The sequence below is a fragment of the Pipistrellus kuhlii genome, unplaced genomic scaffold (assembly GCF_014108245.1).
Source record: "Pipistrellus kuhlii isolate mPipKuh1 unplaced genomic scaffold, mPipKuh1.p scaffold_m20_p_12, whole genome shotgun sequence".
NCBI classification, from domain to species: domain Eukaryota; kingdom Metazoa; phylum Chordata; class Mammalia; order Chiroptera; family Vespertilionidae; genus Pipistrellus; species Pipistrellus kuhlii.
This window is the reverse complement of record NW_023425427.1, coordinates 27,772,880-27,794,378: the sequence shown is the minus strand read 5'-3', so window position 1 is coordinate 27,794,378 and position 21,499 is coordinate 27,772,880.

Sequence of the window (21,499 nt, the reverse complement as noted above, 5' to 3'; positions counted from 1 at the left end):
GTCGGCAAACTCATTACTGACCAACAGAGCCAAATATCAACAGTACAATGATTGGAATTTCTTTGGAAATTTTGAGAGCCAATTTTTTTAAACTTAAAATTCTTCTAATGCCACTTCTTCAAAACAGACTCGCACAGGATGTGCTATTTTGTGGAAGAGCCACACTCAAGGGGCCAAAGAGCTGCATGTGGCTCGTGAGCCACAGTTTGCTGACCATGGCCCTAAACAAAGGGTTCTATCACTGTGAACATTCTATCACTGTGACATATATTTGTCAACATTTATTGAAGTAAAATTTACACATAAGGAATCTCTCATTTCAGGTGAATTTTAGCAACTGTATACAATCATGTAATACCACGAGAATCAAGCTATAGAACATTTTTAACACCCTAACATTTTCCCTTGTGCTTCTTGGCAGTTTAGTGCCTCACTTGACCCCATCTCCACATAATCTCACCTAATTTACATAATTCCATATACATGGAATTATAAAGTATTAAGCATTTTATGTTTTACTTCTTTCACACAGCAAAATATTTTTCAGATTCATTTATATTGTTGCATGTATCAGTATATTTCAATTTTTTAATGAGTATAAATATATCATAATTTGTTTATTTATTCACCAATTAATGAACTCTTGAGTTCTTTCCATGGTTGGATCATTAAAAATAAAGTTGGCATAAGTGTTCATGTATACACTTTATGTAGACATATGTTTTCTTTTGGGTAAAATTGCTAGATAAGGTTGCTAGTATGTGTTCTTATTTTTATGTTTATAATTAACTCATACCTACCTCTATTGTTTTTACTCCCTAATTATAGACATCTATTTCTGGAAACATAAACAGATAATTACACAAAAGTACTCCCTTACTTGTCTTGAGGTGATATTTGTGTATTCCATTCCCCCCTCAAGATTTGTAAGGAATAAGAATTACTTAATCCACCGATACCATAATCTAGCTCTTTACTGTTGTGATGGCAATATCACATTTATTCTGAGGAAGTCTTTTAGCTGTTTAGGATTTATTATTGGGGTTAAATGACTGCAGCCTTCAAAACTATGTGTTTGTTTTTAGTGGTTCATTTACATCCATTCAATTGTTTAAATGTGTAATAGGAACAAGACATCATAGAAATTTGTAAGTATCAAAAAGTTGTGGGATTTAGGAAAGCTCTCAAGGTTAGGACTGGGCAGTGTAATTATGCCACAGTATGCCCAGGATGATGTGGTGCCCCCCAGACTGAAAGGGAATATCCCTAACTTCTTTTGAATAAATTGTTTTCAATTGTTTATCCCATTTTTGAGTACTACTTATATCATCTTAAATTTCTTAACAAACCTGTAAGACATAAACAGCTAATTCATTATTAAATAGGCAAATATATAACATAGCTGGAATGAAGGAGATAGTAGATTATACAGCTTTCCCTCTTGCCTCATTTCTGCATTTACTAATTAAGACATGCAAATAGAGATCTAAGGAACACCTTTATTACCTATTATGGCTAATCTGAACACATGGTGTAAGGGTTGTTATCTATATGGATTGCTAATAGAACAAGCCTGATAGATATACTAACCTTGATAAACACAGTTCTTTTCTTGAACGTGTAAAACTTTTACTGCTAAGTTAACCGAAAGGTCTGGAACTCAGATTTTCTGAGCTCTCAAAGAGAAAACAGCAGGAAATAGCCACACCAATCAGCTTATTCTCCCCTGGAGAGGTGCAAGTAAGGAGGCAGAAGGGAGCAAAGAAAGTTAATTTACATTAAAAATTTTAAATAAATAAAATGAAGCAAGAGGAAAGTGGGTTTCCCATCCAAAATTCTCCAGCTTTATGTTCTTTTTAGTTTTTAAGTCTATGGTTAACCAAAAGTTTTATCATTACTATTTGGGGTGGAAATCAACAGTTTATTATCACAGTTTTGTGATTATTTATTTTCTCAGACCTTTCTTATAATACCAAACCACTGTTTCTGTGTGTGTTCTCATGGGCTCACTCTTGAGTAGTAAGTTTGATTTTGCTGCTAGAAGTCTTGAAAATAGGTCAAAGAGCATTTGGTATTAAATTAACTACAAAGCTACTGTACCCTGGCCTGAACTTTCATTTCCTAATTTATTTCCCATCTCAAATTAACTTTAACTAGCTCAACATATGTTGAGAGGTCTATTTATGAGAGTCCAATGTAGGCACCAATACAGCACAAAGCATCAAAGAGTAAATAAACACTATCCTTGCTTTTATGAAACTATATGCTGTAGGAAAAAAAACAAAATACACCTATAAAAATAAAATGTATAATATGATTATAAGCTGTGTTTAGTGGAACAAAAGGGAGGAAAGACCTAGGATGAGGGTGGGGAAGTTACTTAGGATAAAGTGTTCAGGAAAGATTTCTTTGAGGAAGTAACAGTTGAATAGAGACCTCTTCAGTGTCTGGGAAGAGTTCATTCAAAGTACAGGAAACAGAGAGTACAAAAGACCATAGTGAATGGCTGGAGTGCGCAGCGAAAAGGAAAGGAGACTGAAAAAGTAGAGAGAAGGCAGATCACACAGAGTGAGGCCACAGGGAGGACTTCGGCCATTGTTTGGAGTGAAGGCAAAATGGGGGAAGCGGTAGGAAGATTTGAGCCTACAGATGGCATAGTAAGACTTACAGTTTAAATAAGTCATACTGGATTTGGTGTGGAAAACAGAATAGGATGAGGCAAGAATAAGAACAGTCAGAAGCTATTAAATTGATGGCTTTAATCAAAGCAGTCATAGTAAAGGTAGTGAGAAGTGGTGACATTTCTGGATATATTTTCAAAATAAGTAAACAACCAAAACCGGTTTGGCTCGGTGAATAGAGCATCGGCCTGCGGACTCAACGGTCCCAGGTTCAATTCCAGTCAAGGGCATGTATATTGGTTCCAGGCACATCCCCGGTGCAGGGTGTGCAGGAGGCAGCTGGTCAATGTTTCTCTCTCATCGATGTTTCTAGCTCTCTACCTCTCTCCCCTTCTCTCTGTAAGAAATCAATAAAATATATATATATTTAAAAATAAATAAATAAATAAGTAAACAAAATATTCCAATGGATTTCAATGGGGAGGGGGGTGAAAGAAAAAGAAGAATTAAAAAAATTTAGGCTAATTAATGATGAAAATTAAGCTTCCACTTACTCTGATGGGGCATTTTGGGCCAGAGACAGATTGGGTAAAGGAGTTAGTGGAATGGAAATCAAAAATTCATTTTCAGATATATAGTATTTGACATACCTATTAGATATCCAAGCACATATTTTGAATAGATAATAATTAGATATGTAAGACTGGAGTGCAGTGGAGAAATAGCAGGCCTCACCAAAGAGGTGGCCTTGAAAGGCATAAGCCTAGTTGAGATCATATAAGCAATAAAGGAAGACAGAGACAATAATAAGACCCCCTCAAAGGGCCCTGGGACACCATGGGCAAATTATAAAGGATGAAGACTGAGAAAGAGTACTTCAATTCTGCATCTGGTCCATATCTCATATTTCCCAACCCAAAGACCAGCTAAGGCTGGATAGAGATAACAATTCACATGGAAAGACAAATGAGCTTGACATATTAAAATAAAGATATCTGAGAGAGTTAAGAAATGTTACTCAAGCATATACAAGTGATGGACTACTTAATACTGACCCATAGTTAGCACTGAAAATCTACAGGATTTGGAGACAAAGTCTTCACTGTTAAACTCACTGCAAAATTAGGATCAGACCAGTGCACATACTCTCTGAAAGCAAACAGATCACAAGGAAGAAAGGGCAAAACAGCCACTTTCTCCCAAAATATATAAACTAGAAAATTTGCTGTCATTCTCCAGTGAAGTGGTTGCAAATCACCAGTAGTGATTTTAACCACCGGAAGACATCACCATGTTGGAAACATTTTTGGTTCAAAGAAGGTGGAGGTGCTACCAGTGGTTAGAGTCCAGGGCTGCTGCTAAACATCCAATAAGACAAAAGACAGTCCCTTTCACCCCACAAAAATATGTTACCTGGCCCAAAAGGTCAATAGTTTCATAGCCGAGAGAAAAACGATGCCCTAATAAGAATGGTTAGGGAGAATTATATAGTTAATTTGCAAAATTCTATTTTTAACTTATACAAATGTATTATGTTGAAATTTCAATTAGTTTATTTTATTATCCCTTTTAGCACTGTTTTATTTTTTTGTACTATAGTAAAATATGCATAACATAAAATTTTCAGCTTTAGCCATTTTTAAGTGTACAGCTCAGTGGCATTAAGTACATTCACATTGCTTTGTATAATTCTACTACATGAGACTCCTTGAGAAGTCAAGTTCAGAGTCAGCAGTGTTTTCAATATCCATTTATTGAAATACTAGGGGAAATACTACAGGAATTATTTCATGCATAGGGGAAACAAACAGACTTAGTTATACGATTGCTAGAGAGCTAAAAACACACACAGAGAAAAATGGAGGCAACCCATATAGTAAGAACTATAGCAAGAAACTGTGAAATGTAGGGCTGGGAATCAAAGGGAGAGAGGAAAGGATCTCATGGAGCTGGTGCTCAGACCTCTCAGGAGAGGGTGCCATGCAGCCATGCTGAGACTCCCAGAAGGCCTCAGAGACTGAGAATGCTACAAGGAGCTGGAGCCTGAACCACTGCTGCTGTTGTAGTGACTCTGACAAATACAGGACAATTAAGAAAACAGGAGTAGGGGTAACTTTTCATTTTTCATCCATCCCTGCCTGATAATTTCTTCTAGTGTCTTCTATTATATTTGCAGAATCCGAGAAAGAAGGTACCTTTCTGGGAAAGTAAATTGTTGCTTCCCAACTGCAGCATCACAGAGAAGATTACTGAAAAACTGGACACAGAGCTGAAGAGTGAGAGTTATAGAACAGCACAATACTTACAAACCACTGCTGTGAACTAGTTCACAGTATACATTCTGATGTGCCTTGACCTATGAATCTTTTTTAACCTATGAATTTTTAACCTATGAATTTTTAACCTATGAACCTATTATCTTTTTTAACCTATGAATTTACCTATCCACATACTCTCACAGATTGCACCCAGCTCCCTGCCATCACTAATTTTGTTGAGAATGTTACCCTAATATAGAGTTGGCTATTGGATCATAGAGGTCGTGAATATTTATTTTACTGAGTAGTCCCAGATTAATCCTCAAATTTTTTGAACCTCTCTAAAATCACATTACTTATTCATAAGGTTGAATATTCATATTTGCATCCTTTTTATAGACATATTTTTGATGGTTTTATTTGCTCTCTCAGCAGAAACACTAGAAAAATTAGAAGAATAATTATTTGATTCCTATTGGGATGTAAAATTGATTGATCTTGCAACCTTTTCTGTGTCTAAACTCCTTTCCTCCAAAACCCTCACTTTCTTTCTTACCTAGCAAATATTCCATGTGCATTATTATAGCCACTCCATTGGATACACTTACTTGGTATCCTTGCATTGTATCTGTCTACCAAGCTAAATCCAGTCTTATCTGTTGCATGTGTGCTCCCAGACAGCTGAACACAGTGAAGAAAAGACCATTCTTACTGATCTTGCTTTAAATTTTAGTCAATAACTCAGTAGATGGCTAATGAAAGATAGTCAGAGATAATTCAGAGAACAAAATAAATGAAAACTTTCTAATAATATGCTAAATTGCACAAGCTGCTCAAGCTTAGAGACAAACAAATTAAAATTATAAGATACTATTGTTATAAAATTGTCAGAAGATGATAGGGTTTAGTGATATCTGGTGTGGTCATACTCTTTTCACTCATTCACTTGGTAAAATATATTTACTGAGATTCCTTCATATACAGGCACATCATTAGGCAATGAGGAACCAGCCAGGAACAAGAGGGAAGGCATTTCTGACCCAAGAAGCTAATGTTTTAGAAGGGAAACAAACATAACAATATGATGTCAGATATTAATAAAGAGAAGTAAATCAGAGTGAAGATAGGTAGTTATTGTTAGAGCAATATCTTCTCATAAGGTGGTCAGGGTATACCTTTGTGAAACAGAAGCCTAAATGAAGTGTTAGCAGGCAAGTGAGCAAGTTCCTGATGCACCATGCACATTTCCACTCCTACTAATTGGGTTGTATGCTTACAAAGATTCAGTATTATTTGTATCCAACTTGTTTGAGTGGCATTAGTTCTAGTCATTATGTAATTAAATTAAATATTAATTTTAAAAACATGTGGTGTACGTGTGTGTGTGTCAATTTACCTGCTTCAAGAAATAAGATAGAAATCAGAACAAAGAAAAGCAGTATGTCAAATTAAGTGAGGACAAGAATGAAACTTTGAGGGAGAATATTAAAAATGTTGAATTTTCCATTCAGATTGCTCCAGACATTTTAAAAGTTTACTTTATTTTAAAGAAATCAAATTTGGCAATGATAAACATTGCCTTTATCAGTGTGTTTTAGGGTAAAATAAGAATGATTGGATAAAAAGATCTTAGTCCCACTCAAAATGTTGGCAAATAAATATACACTTCTATTTTTAATTGAAATACATGGTTTCAAATGGCTATATCCTTATTTATGATTTTCATCTGGCTTTTCCAATTAATATTCTCAACCCAAGGTTCCCCATATATTATTTTTTTTACTGTTTGTTTCTCCAGTTCAACTATATCCATTACTATTGCTGAAAAATTCCATGAACTTTCATAATTACCTCTAATGAAACATTTATCTGCTAATGATTTATAAAAGCAAACAAGCTATTTCCAGTTCTCATCTCTCTTTAAGCTTCATAATATCATTTCTTTATGTCAGATCCCTCATTAAAGAGTAGCATTCATTTATTCCTTCAAAAATATTTACTAAATGCCTAGTGTATGTGACTAATTGTGCTTCTGTGTGCTTCTTAGCTTGTTCTGATACATTCTACTCTCTAGCATCAGGGCTGCCTCTTTAAAACATAACAGGGCATGCTCACTTGCATTTTATCCATCCATGACTCCCCTTTGACTTCAGAATGAAGATGTACCTCATTTATGACCTGGATTATCCTGATACCTTTTTTTTTTTTTTAATGATTAATTATACTCTTATTGAGAACTAAAATTTGGAACACTCATAAAGGAGGCATGCTCTTTAAGAATGTTCCAGGTAGTTTTTCTTATAACTTCTGCCTCTCAAAAAATAGCACTCTAGTTTCAATTCCCTCAGATCCAATTGCAATGGCTACATAGCCCTTACTGATGTAGAAGCATGGCATGCCTTTATAGTTATGTGGTTATATGGTCTTTTAAAGCTGTCCTCAGCATGGACTTGAGCCTTTGTTTCTCATGGCCCCTTTCCCTGGAAGTAGGGGGTCAACTCTTAGAGGACTGATATTTGGTGAGAATGCTCAGGGCCTCTCTTAGAAATAGCCTTCATAGCAGAATGATTACTAATATCCTCCAATAACTGGTGCAAACAATCTAATGTTGCTCTTAAAAATTGTGAAGTTCATACAATATCCATATTCATTCATCTTACACATCTTTAATTCCTACCACATGAGTGGCATTATTCTGAGAGAAGATATTCAAAGATGAATAAACAATAAACCCCACCCTAAGTGGGAAGTAGAAGAAATGCAAATACAACTGCTTACTATTTACCAACAATGAGGATAAATTATCACTTCTTATGCTAACATTTGTAAACTGAGAAGTATACAGTAGGTGAAAAGAAAAATAATTCATTTTTTCATTTAAATTAAAAAGTAATTGAATTTGTATTTTGTATCAGGTACTAAGGAGGAGCTATGGGAAAAGAGGTGAGAAAAAAATAGTTAATTCACTATTTCTTGCCTGCAAAGAAGTTGCAGTCCAAGGGGTGATGATGTCATTGAAATAATCACTTAATTCTGTGAAAAAGGTGAAACTAAGGCAAACATTTAAATGAGGAAACTCATAATGCTATAAAATCATTTAACAGTGGGATTTGATCTCATCTGGATTGGCCAGTGAAGGCATCCTTAAAGAAGCAATGATAGAGCTTAGATTTAAAAAGTGGTTAGGAGTTTACAGACAGAGACAGGGAAGAGTATGCTCCTGGCAAAAACAACAGCTTGCAAAGGAGTTCCAAGCATGGAGGCAGCACAAAAGCTGTAAGGTCCTGCTATGGTGATGTAGTCAGAGAGCAGAAGGCAAGGGGGAATGTAGGGATGGGGCAGGCTTTGAGGAACTGCTGATGGGTGTTAAGCAGGAATAGGAGCAACATGGGGAGTGGGTCTGAGCAGAACAGAATGGAGGTGGAAGCACTAGAAACAGAGGTGCTTCTTAAAGACAAGTGGCTACCATGTGGAGAGCTGATTGGAAGGGACAATAGTCCCTATGAAGAGACCTTTAGGAAGCTTTTACAAAAGTCCAGATATACATGGTGATGAAAGAAGATGTGACGTTGGGTGGTAGGCAAACAATGCAATATACAGATGATATATCATACAAATGTACACTTGAAACCTATATTAACTTATTAACAAATGTCACCCCAATAAATTTAAAGAAAGAATACAGAGTAAACACACACACACACACACACACACACACGGGTTCAGGTTTGAGGTGATAATAGCTTGTTATTAGTGTAAATGAAAAGAAGTGGAAATTATAAAGATAATTAGAATGTAAAATTGTTAAAACTTGTTGGTGTTTTAGTTACAGATAGTAAAAGTCAATGTCTAGTTTTCTGATTAGGTAACATGGATGAATGGTATTATTATTTTCTGTAAAAATCTACTTATCTGTCTTTCAGACTCCTCTCTCTCTCTCTCTCTCTCTCTCTCTCTCTCTCTCTGTGTGTGTGTGTGTGTGTGTGTGTGTGTAATATGTCAATATGTCAAATAGGGTCAAGCCTGGATTTGCTACCATTAAATTCAATATTAATCTAAGTTTATTTCTCTAATTTTTCTTGTAAAAGAATAAATTGTTCAATTATACAATATCAGAAAGCACTTACTACAATGCATTTGCATGAAAGGGGAAAAGGTAAGAAGCCTGTCATTGGCTGGTGTAGGTGCACATCCACAATCAAGTCAGCAGTTCACTATTTTGATAGGATCCACATGTAAAGTGTCCAGAAGAGGATGCCAGGGCTTTGACTGTTAAGCACAGACTTCTTAAACCAGACCGACAGTTTACAGACAAACTTATGTCTTGAGCTTTTTAAGCCAGGCATTAAAAGAGCGAGCATGGGTTGAATTTATGAACATGTCAACTCTTATTATAGCAGTTCAAACCTCTCAAAGGAAGGTGATTTCAGAAACTATGTTTTGCTTCTAGGGGACCCATATTAGTGTTACACATGAAATGAGTTACAATAAATGATCCCTACTCTGCCACTTTTGAAACTCTATGATCATATATATAATGAATGTTAAAGCTTTTGTAAGTGGGTATTCTATATTTTGAAAATTTTTTGAAAAATTATTGAAATTTTGATATCAAATCACTCTCATGTTAAAGAGGCTGAATATAATAATTATTTGAGACTATTTCCTGATTCTGAAAGAGGAATGGATAATATGAATGGAAATGAGGGAAAAAGAGCTGGCTGATGATATTGATAATAACAATAAAAATAATAGGGAGCTTATTAAATTCCAGAATAATGTACATGAATTAGCTCATTAATCTTCCTAAAGCATAGGGGCAGATATTATTACTCCCATTATATTTTATTATTTAAAAAATATTTTTATTGATTTCAGAGAGGGAGAGGGGGAGAGAGATATAGAAACATCAATGATGACAAAAAATCATTGATCAGCTGTCTCCTCACTGGGGATCTAGTCCCTAAACAAGGCATGTGCTCTGATTGGGAATCAAACTGAACCGAACCTTGACCTCCTGGTTCTTAGGTTGACACTCATCCACTGAGCCACAAGAGCCAGGCTATTTTTCCCTTTTTACAGATGAGGAAACAGAGGCAAAGACATAAAGCAGTTTGCTATGGTAAGACAGCTAGTGTAGCCAAGCATGGTCTTAAACCTAAGTAATCTTTAAAGGGGGTGAGAGAGTGAGAGAGATCTGTAATATTGTCAGCAATAAAAAAGACACCTAAGTAATCTAACTTTACAATCCGTGATTTGACCCACTATAATTCCTCTTAATGATAACTTATTTATTTCAGAATCACTAAACTCCTCTGGTGTTACTACGTGTTACAAGTTTTAAATGCAAATGAGGAGAGGGACAAAAACATTCCTTTCCCTGATGTATCCCACCCCACTGTGAAAACTGAAAAAAAGTAAACAGGAAACATTATACTAATGCTAGCCTGAGGTGGATTTCCCGCCCCCTCAGGTAAAGGTCTCCCCTCTAATTTACTACTAGGCAGGGATTCTGGTGGAATTCGGAACAGACATATTTAAATGCAATAATTGAAAATTTAGAGTTTGACTTTTTATCTCTGTGGTACACTGTGCACTGTGACCTGAAACGTAAAAGGATGCTGAGAGGGAGAATTTACAAATGACTTTTCATGACTTTTCTCTGGGGGGTAGGGGGGAAGAGAAAAATGCAAATTCTGGTGGGATCTTAAATGTAACATATACGGTAATTCCCAAAGGTGGCGTAGGGCTGTTCTTTACATTGTGCACCTCAGCTCATTAGTTAGCATTTCAGTATTGTATTGTATTTTTGTTCCTGGGGAAATGAGGATGCAGTGTGGTGTAATAGGGGCAGCCTTGTTCTAGCCTAAGACAAGATGGACAGCTCAGTTCCACCAATCAGCAGCTGTATGACTGAAGAAGTTATGATAACGTCTTATTCCTGGATGGTCTCATGTGCAAAAGGGAGATTTTAATTGTCACTACCACATCCAAGTATTGTTTGGAAAATTAAATCATATATATATATAATTTGTAAATATATATATATATATATATATATATATATATATATATATATAAATTAATATATATTAGATTATATTTAAAATCAATATTTTGAATACAGTACCTCAAGCTCTAAAGAGAGATTGACACATAACAAATATTCAAAAGATGTTCACAATTATTATTATCTTCTGACCTTAAAGTAATAGATTGTTAGTATCTTCAAATAAGAATCCCAGGAAGTTATTCATTCATTTATTTTATTTCTTTTAAATATATTTTATTGATTTCTTACAGAGAGGAATAAAGAGGGATAAAGAAACATCAATTGGAGAGAAACATCCATCAGCTGCCTCTTGCACATCCCCTACTGGGGATGTGCCCACAACCAAGCTACAATACATGCCCTTGACCGGAATCGAACCTGGGACCTTTCAGTCCGCAGGTCGACGCTCTATCCACTGAGCCAAACCGGTTTCAGCAGTTATTCATTTATTAATGAATTTTAACTTTTGGAGAGAATGACAATGTGTGTTTAGATTTCCAGACTTTTATAAAGATAGCATTTTGGGTATAATAAACACAGTTAAGAGTGATTTAAATGTAACTATTTTATGTTTTAATTAAAAATCACTCACGGGTTTTATCGACCGCAAATAGGGGAAAGAAAGAGCGCTTTCCAGACAGCAGCCTGGAGGCTATTGCTGGGTGGGTGTCCGTGATCCCAGGCTGTGCACTGACTCCCTGGTTGCTTTGTGTCAAAGAAAAAGATTAATTGACGTGCTAGTAAACACAGGCTGAAAATGACCTTGATTTTCACTTTGTCCCTGATTCAGCAGGATAGTTGATTCAACTATTCTTTACTTGGTTGAAGACAGACCATAAAACACTATATTAAAACAAAACCAACACTAACCTCATGGGTATACGTGGAACAATTACCTCATGTGTGAAAGTTTATTACTCTTTGTGTTCTAATTTCATGTACAGATATCAACAAATATGATTGCAACTCCTCAGAGGTTGTTTACTTCCATTCTATATAAAATGGTACATATATGAGTTTTTTGTAAAAAGAACATAAACTCAAAAGTTGTAATTATAATATACACTATTCCATTCAAACCAAGACCCCAACATTCTATGCCCTGATATTTTAGTATTAAAACAAATGTGTTTTTAATATATGTCTATTTATTTCAGAGAGGAAAAGAGGGAGAAAAAGAGAGAGAGAGAGAGAGAAACATCAATGATGAGAGAGAATCATTGATTGGCTGCCTCTTGCACACTCCCTACTGGGGATCAAACCCACAATCCAGGCACATGCCCTTGACCATAATTGAACCTGGGACTCTTCAGTTCCCAGGCTGATGCTCTTAGCCAAACCCACCTAGGGCAAAGTAATTTTTTTTGTCTGTGTACTTAATTTAATAATTTAATCATGCCGGAACCGGTTTGGCTCAGTGGATAGAGCATTGATCTATGGACTGAAAGGTCCCAGGTTCGATTCCGGTCAAAGGCATGTACATTGGTTGTGGGCACATCCCTGGTAGGAGGTATGCAAGAGGCGGCTGATCGATGTTTCTCTCTCATTGATGTTTCTAGCTTTCTATCCCTCTCCCTTTCTCTCTGTAAAAAAAATCAATAAAATATATTTAATAAATAATTTAATCATTTGTGTTACTTCTTCTATCACACAAAACTTAGTATCTGATGACAATTTTCTCATTTTATATCACATGAAAAAGAACCCTTAGAGATAACATTATAATGAGATTTTTGTAGAGTGAGATTTATGTAGCTGAAAACTCAATATGGAAGTATTTTTTCTTGCATATTGCACACTACCCAACCAAATTTGGTATGTATTTTTCTATTCTCTGATCTCTTTGGCAAATCGTATGTCTTCATGGTCACTGGATGCTGCTAATGTCTACAGCTGATAAATTTGTTTCTGAATTACTTTCTTGGGCAGAACTTTTTTTGCCTTTTAAGATCTAGGTAGAAAATCAATTTTACCAATTGTAGATACTTTGGTAATATTCAACAATATTATAGTCATTGCCTATGATGCAAATAGGGAAGTAACTTGACAATAATCATGCTCTTAACATACTGGTAAGTTTCAGACAAGTAAATTTAAGTATTAGCTTAAATGTTCCAGTTAAATATTTACCATGACATCTATTACCAACTTTACTATAGTAATTTTTAACATTTTTGCTTTAACAGCAAAAATAGAGCATTGAAATAATAAACTTAATATTTTCCATGGACCTCAATGATCAAATATATAAAGTAGCATTTGAATGCATAGTTACTAGGCATAGACTGATATCATTCATAGAAACTTCAGATATTGTTGAGACCAAGAGAAGTATATTTAAGTAGTGCAGAGCGAGCTCAGATGTAAGTAGCAGACAAGTGGAGACAATAGGCCTTACTAAAGACAAACTAAGGCCTAGAGCACACAGGAGAGTCCATGCTTCTGCTGAAGGGGCAACTGCTAATTAATTGTTGCCATACAGAAGTTACCTGCTCAGTGTAGCTAGGTTATCCAATTTTTTTTATAGAAACAAGGAACTTTTATTTTGTGTGAAATCATTTACATTTTAAAAATTGGCAATCAATAAAAAGTTAAACACAAGCTCTAAAAATATAAGCAAAAAATGAATATATGAACATGAGCAAGTTGGTCAACAGTTATTCATCCATTTCAGAATAACGTTAATATTACATATGTGGTTACTAATCCCAAAGAAATTCAGTAGCTTGTCCAAAAAAAGTAATTTAATTACAACACAGTAACCCAGGTTATCAAAAAATTGGCAGAGGACCAGCATAGACATTTCTCCAAAGAGGACTTACAGATGGTCAATAGACATAAAAAAAAAAAAAGATGCTCAACATCACTAATCATTTGGAAAATTCAAATGAAAACCACACTGAGATATCACCTCACACTTGTCAGAATGGCTATTATCAATAAATCAATGAACAACAAGTGTTGGAGAAAAGGGAACCTTCATGCACTGCTGGTGGGATTATAAATTGATGCAGCCACTATGGAAAATAGTATGGGGGTCCCCCCCAAAAAATTAAAAAATAGAACTAACAAATGACACAGAGATTCTACTTCTAGGTATTTATCCGAAAAATTCCAAAATACTAATGTGAAAAGATAAATACATGCACTCCTGTGTTCATTGTAGCATTATTTACAACAATCAATATGGAAAAAAAACCTAGTACCCATTGGTAAAAAAAAAAAAAAAAAAAAAAAAAAAGAAAAAGAAGATATGGTATCCTATATAATAAAGAGCTAATATGCAAATGGCCATCATGCCCTAACACCTTTATGCCATAATTGCCCAGACACTCAACACTGGGGAGAGAGGAATGGGGACCAGCCAGGCACAAAGAGCTCGCAAGAAAAATGGGGATGAAGTAGGCTGCAGCCCGGGAAAGAGACAAGCCGCCTGCTCCATGGTCCCAGGTGCCAGAGGCTGTGCATGTACCTGTGGTCTGGGTTAGGGACAAGCCACCTACCCCACAGTTCAGGGTGCCAGTGCCTGCTGCTGCAGCCCAGGAGAAGGACAAGCTACCTGCCCTATGGTCCTGGGTGCCTGCAGCTGAGGCCTGGGCAAAGCTGCCCACCCACAGTCCCTGGTGGCTACAACCATCCCAGGAAAAGCTAGCCCAGGTCCTGGTGCTGCTAGCCAGCTAGAGGGAGGGAAGCCTTGGTGCTGGGATCCTACAACTGGCCAGAGGAGGGAATCCTGGGTCCCAGATGAGGGGTGAGACATAGGTGGTTAGGGGTGATCAGGCAGGCAGGCATGCAAGCGGAGCCAGCTGTCCCAAATTGAGAGAGGCAGTTGAACATCCACCAAAGGGTCCCAGATTGGAGAGGGTGCAGGCCAGGCTGAGAGCTATTACTCAACCAAAAAATAGAATGAAAAGTTGTTGTTTGTGACATGGATGACCTGGACAATATTATACTATGTGAAATAATTCAAAAGAGGAAGACAAATACTATATAATTTCACTAATATGTGGAATCTAAGAAACAAAATAAATGAACAAACAAAACCGAAACAAACTCATAGATGTAGAAATCAAATTGATGGGTGGGGAGTTGGGGGGATGGCTGAAAAAGGTGAAAAAGATTAAGGAGGACAGGTTGCTAGTTATAAAAATAGTCATGGGTATGTAAAGTACAGTGTAAGAAATATAGTCAATAATATAATAACTACTTATGGTTTCAGATGGGTACTAGAATTATCAAGGTTATCAATTTATAAGGTATATAAATGTCTAACCTCTATGGTGTAAACCTAAAACTAATATACTATTGTATGACAACTGCAATTAAAAATAAATTTTAAAAATATACCAAAAGTTATGGTATAAATGACTTCATTTGGTATTCGAAGATGTTGTACAGTCCTCCATTGGTGTTCATGGACACCAAAAATAAATCGCTCCTTTCCTTTCTTTGATGATAATTTAATGCAAAATACACTTGTATTAACAGACTATCTACTAATTTACCTGGCACATGGAGGCCAATGCCATTCTGAGGCATCTGGAATATTAAGGCAATGAGTCATCTTACTTCATGAAACTGTGATTTGGTGCTATGGATGAGAGAAAGCCAGTGAAAACCCGCATGCCATTATAACCATGATTCATTGCAATGGATCTACCCATTAAGAAAACTCTTTAATATTTTCAAACACCAAAACACATTAAGCACAGAATTGAATTATTTTAAGATAGGATTCCAAAAACAGGCAGCTAAGATATGATGTTAACAAAGTGTTTAAATCTTCTTGAATCCCAAAGAAGAAATCACTAAGGCATATTTAGTTTTCTGTCACCATTGTCAAACCTCATTCTCCCAAAGGTCAAAGAGAAAACTGACAGCTTGGAGATAAGTTTTTGTTTTTGTTTTTTCAGTATCTCACCAGGAACTTTGATAAAAGCAAATAAACAAACAACACTCTTTTCTTACACTATCCCTATCACACATGGTAGTAGACTTGTATAAAGCTGTGCTTGCATCTGTTGGCAATAAAGGGTCTCACCTGTAAAATGAGAGTGTGGCATCAACGGTCTCTAGGGCCTCTGACTGTTCCAGGATAACTCCATCTCTCACCCACTACAAGTGTGTTGTTGTTTTAACATACTCTTATTTGCTCCCTGGCTTTACTTATAAGTACATGTTTCTTTTACTTTTTACAATAAACTTTATTATGGCCTGTCACCATGGCTTAGAAATATCTGTATTTCCTACTTATACCTGGGCATGGTAGTCTAATGCAGTGTGTCCCTGATGGCTTGAGGTCCAAATGGAATAAAGATGTTCTAAGATATTTAATATTAAGAACAATGAGCAAACAGGGGCTAGGAATATTTTAATTTTATTTAACACTATAACTAAAATGTAAAACCTAATGATTTCTAAAATGAATAAAGACAAGAGCTTAATTTTTCTTAATTGTTCTAGGTTTATGTGCATGTTCAGAAACATTCAATGATCTTAGATTCTGATCTCTAGTGTGAAATAAGCTGGAGAGGCTCAGACACATGAACCTGAAATGTAGTTGTGTGCATTACTTTAGAAAATCAAGGTGGAAAGATGAACCATCATTGTTAGAAATTAAGTCAAGAAATTATTTATGATTACACATGACATACATGTAAAATGTATATTATATAACACTTAAAATGGATTGGAAGGCTTAAATTACATGAATGGTAGGAATTCTTTGAAAAGGGGAAAGATTTGGGTTTAAAGTGGAAATAAAGTGGGATTTTAGACTTATTTATATGTATCTATGTTTCTATTTTAAAAGCTTAAAAACAAGTATCAAATTCCTTCTTGGCCATGGGGATATATGTTTGTAGTTTTTCCCTTTGTAATTAAAAAAAAAAGTTTTCAGAAATGTTAGAGTAGAACTATGAATTGTATGCAAATTATTACTGTTCCTATTTAGAATTTTTTTTTTAAATCTCAACACTAGAAAAAACCAACCACAGGTTAGTCACATTTTGAATTTATGGCCATAAAAACATCTTTGTAGCAATCTATGTTCAGATAAACTTCTCTAATGTAATGTTTTGGCTTATTTTAGTAGAGGTAAGACTCAAATATGGTAATGTTTTTCCTCTAACTCAGTATATAACTAAATATTAACCTATAATAATAATAAAAGCATAATATGCTAATTAGACTGGACAGCTGAATGACCTTCTGGGTGTTATTCTGGATATCCTTCTGGATGAATCCACAGCGATGGAAGGTGAGGCAAAGGCAGTTAGGGGTGATCAGGCAGTCAGGTGAGTGGTTAGGAGCCAGTGATCCTGCGTTGTGAGAGGGATGTCCAACTTAGGGTTCATACATCCCTTGAGGGGTCCTGGATTGTGAGAGGGTGCAGGTCCAGCTGAGGGACCCTCGAACCTTACCCCCATGCACGAATTTCATGCACTGGGCCTCTAGTAAGATATAAAGAATGCCACTGTCAAGAACACTTTTCTAAGTGGCATAACAGACAGGATGCATACACTCTCATTTAAGCTATTCTTGTATCCCCCTTGTGTGAGAAATGGGACAGCCACCAATGATCTCTAAAAGAGGACTTCCAATTTGTATAATTCTGCTTTCTTGTAAGACTCAGTAATACCCATGTTATAGCCCATGTCCAAGTTCAGGGGCTTCCCTGTAAATGCCCCTATAATTTGGTGGGAAATAGAGGAGCTGGTTATTAATATATTCTAAGTAAATGCTGTGGACCTATCAAGTTACTTATTCAGTTATTAAAATCTTACTAAAATTTAGGTACTGTTTTCTCTATTATTATAATAATGAACTGGGCCTCATAGAGGTAAAGTTTATTAGAATATAGATCTTGTCTTATGACCAAGCCTGCTTATTATGTAGGAAAGTGTTTTCAGTGCTCACATAACAGAAACAGAAAAATAAAAACTGGTCATCAGAATTCACAGAATGACTTAAATGTTATTATACACTTGTTACTACTTTCTTATCCTTTATGATTTAACTGCCTAAGAAACAAGTGTGACATACTTAAGTATAAAACAAGCATTTGCTAAAAGGGACAGTAGAATTAGTCTGTAAAAAAATAATCTCTTTAGGTGAAACTAATAGATCCACCTCCACCTCTACCCTGTTGAGAATCTGATTTAGAGAGAAAAGGGCTAAAGGCATGGCTCTTTAAACACACTGTCATCATCTAGTGACTCTGGAAATAGGCAAAAGACAAGGTGGCTGAGCAAATTCAAGACCTCCCAGTTCTCTGAAAGCTGATAGCTATTTTGCATACTTTTGCTTAAGCCAAGGGAGCAATTGATGTCTTCAAGTATTGTCTGCTTGGGCACCAAACCTTATACATACCAATTCCTCCTGTTGAGTATAATTGAACCTCATTTGATGGGCAAAGTGGGAAAACAGTTTAGTAAACCTTCAGGGACTCATCTCTACAATTAACTTCAAAGATAACTGTACACAAAGAAAGGTAAAATTATGGCAAAAGAATTGGGTCAGTTCAAGTAGTTTTTGGAGCAGGTAAAGTATTTAAGGAAGCAAAATAAAATAATAATTTAACCATATCTTTGAAAGGGTGCTATTTGGAAAGTTTTGAATTTGATGTTGACGTACATTTCTTATAAGCATATTACAAAATGTTAGCTGTGATCATTTTAACTAATGATACAAAAGAGATATATAGGGTTTTCTTTTTAGCAATTTACATATTTGCTTAAATAAAAAAGGAGATTAAATAGACCTGTATTCACGACTCTGTTTGTCCTTGTTAAATCATGTTCTGAATTTCCCAAGTCTATATTTTGAAGTTATCTTTTTTATCTTACTGAAAAGATGGGGTTATATTAAAGTATTTGTTTACCAGTGACTACAGTTTACAGGGATGATATTCTTTCCACAAGCATCTCTGAACAGTTGAATATGTTTTATTGTAAATATAAAGGAGAAGATCAACTAAACCTTCCTGAGGACACTTAACCATATCTGTTGCATTAAAAGTGAACTAAAGGAGAGCTGGATGAATCCTAAAGAAGAGATCACAGGTATTTTTCATCCCTTTCTGATAGCCTATTTAAGTGGTCAAATATTTCAGCACACTGTTTAATGAGCCAACATTTTACAACTGCAGTCAAGAAGTATTTTCTACATAAGAAGACACTGCCACCCCCAACTATTTCTAACTGGTTGTTAATAGATGCATCTAACTTGTCTTTCAAATGTACTATTTTAAGTGACCTACCAGTGCCAGATGAAATGTTCTACCTATTAATTTTTCAAAAATGAGTCTCACCTCATTTTGTAAGACATAAAGTAATGCATAAAATATAGTCTTGCATTTGCACTATTCTTAGCTTATAATTTCCTGTTTGTGTAGTATTATACCAAACAGCTCTGGTAAATAACATACATAAAAACAGATGTGCTTATGGTATGCACACAAAAACATAAATTAGTTCACTACATTGAAAGTGATAGAAATAATTGTTAATGGGTAGATATTATAGTCACAATTTGAAACATAATTTTGGCATGGGAGAACATCATAATATAAACTAAGATATTATCACAGAGAGATTTGAATGACCATTGTTTGCATATGTATGTCTGTGATTTCTATTACTTCTATCATCTTAATTTTTCTGTAGTTAAGAATTTTAAGTATGTTTCTTTAACACTATAAAAAATTACATTGATGCCTTTCTGTGTTATTAGTCTCTGTTTCTTGATAATTATAAGATTGAAATGTTGTTTTGGTTAATTCAAATTAAATTAAGTTATTTAGAACAGATGACCAAAACTCAACAAAACGTTCCCTATTCTTCTGACGTCTCCCTCTACTTACATGATGCCAAAAATCTAGAAAATAACCAAAAGTGTATTATTATTGTTATTATTATTATTTACACACAATTTAGCACTATTATGAAAGAAGCTTCATTCAATATTTTTGTCTAGAGAATGAATAATACAATTGTGGCTCTGAATTATTTGTCCTTTTCTAAGTTCTTCAAATGAAATCTCTAGCTAAATACATGAGTTTCATTTACAAGTTCATTTCCTGAAGCACCTGATTGAGTCTGGCTCAACACTTAGTGGCAATACACTAAATTTTGAGCATTTTGCTTTACTTTTGTCACAAAATTTTGGTATAGATATAGCTTGTTGAACTTACATGTAAGAAATTCCATGGGTGACAAAAAACCATAAAGGCCTCTAACTTGTTCATGATTGTCCACAATTATATATATATATCACCAGCTTATACACATTTTTTCCAACTAAAGAAGTTAAGGTTACTTTCTAAATTTCTATGTTTGATTTAACTTTTAGAGTTCTTTGCCAGTGTATTGTAGGAAACCCTTCTTAATCCCCAGATGCCTTTTTTTTATGTCTACATTTAACTACAATGTAATATTTTAATTGCAGCTAAGCCAGTCAACCTATGAAAATAAGAATGATATAGAGCCCACATTTTCTCTGAGGCTCTTATGCAAAATTGTGGATGGGTTATATTAGGGTATCATCTGTGAAACAAAGCAGTTATTATTGCTTGGCATCCAAACACTACAACTGGACATTGATCTTAAAATGATCACCAATACTACAATAGTTCTTCCACCTATGTCCTAAATCCCATCCTCTCTTGTAAACATACCCTCCCTTGATACCATACCCATTCAGCAATCCATATCCCTTCTACATGTTGCTGAATCTCTCTGTAGCAAAACTCCATTTAAAAAATTCCCTCTTCGTTTGAACGATTTTGTTAATCCTACCAGCACTTGAAAACCACTTGATGTCCATATTGTCAAATGTAAAGATGATTTTTCTATTTCTTTATTTTATTTATTCATTTATTTATTTACTTATTTTAGTTTGTATCTCTTTTGAGCCTTCATATCCCTATCATTTGAGTGAGGTGCCAAGAGAGCAAGGAGATAACTGGGTATTTTCAATCCTCTTTGAGTAATTAGAAGTTACTTTTGTAATTTTAAACATACCTAAGCATCTTCTGCCCTAAAGTAAAGCAAACCAAGATGAAAAAGTAAAACCATACAGGATATTATACCCTCTCATAATACTGCCAATTCTCTCCTTTTTTAAGAACAATGGTTTTCAACTGGCAACAGTTTTGTCATTTAGTAATGTCTGGAAACATTTTTGTTGTCAATACTAAAGATGCTATTTGAATTTGGTAAGTAGAAACCAGAGATGCTCCTTTAAATCTTAGAATGCATAGAATAGCTGACCACACTCTCTCCCCAAACAATGATCTGGTCCAAACTGCTAATAGTGCCAAGGTTGAGAAACACTGCTTCAGATCCACTCTTCTCAAAGAAGAGGATTCATTTCACCTCTCTGGTTTCAGCTCTCAAATAAGAGAAATCTGGATTTTCCCTTCCTCTCTTCACTTTTCCAGCCAGTTTGGCCTTGCTAGTAAGGTCTTGCTGGTAGGAAGGATAGGACAGGAAGAGTATTTCTGGCTCTACCAGCGGGTACTAAACATATATAAATGTCATTTAGAAAATCAACTGGAATGAGTGTCT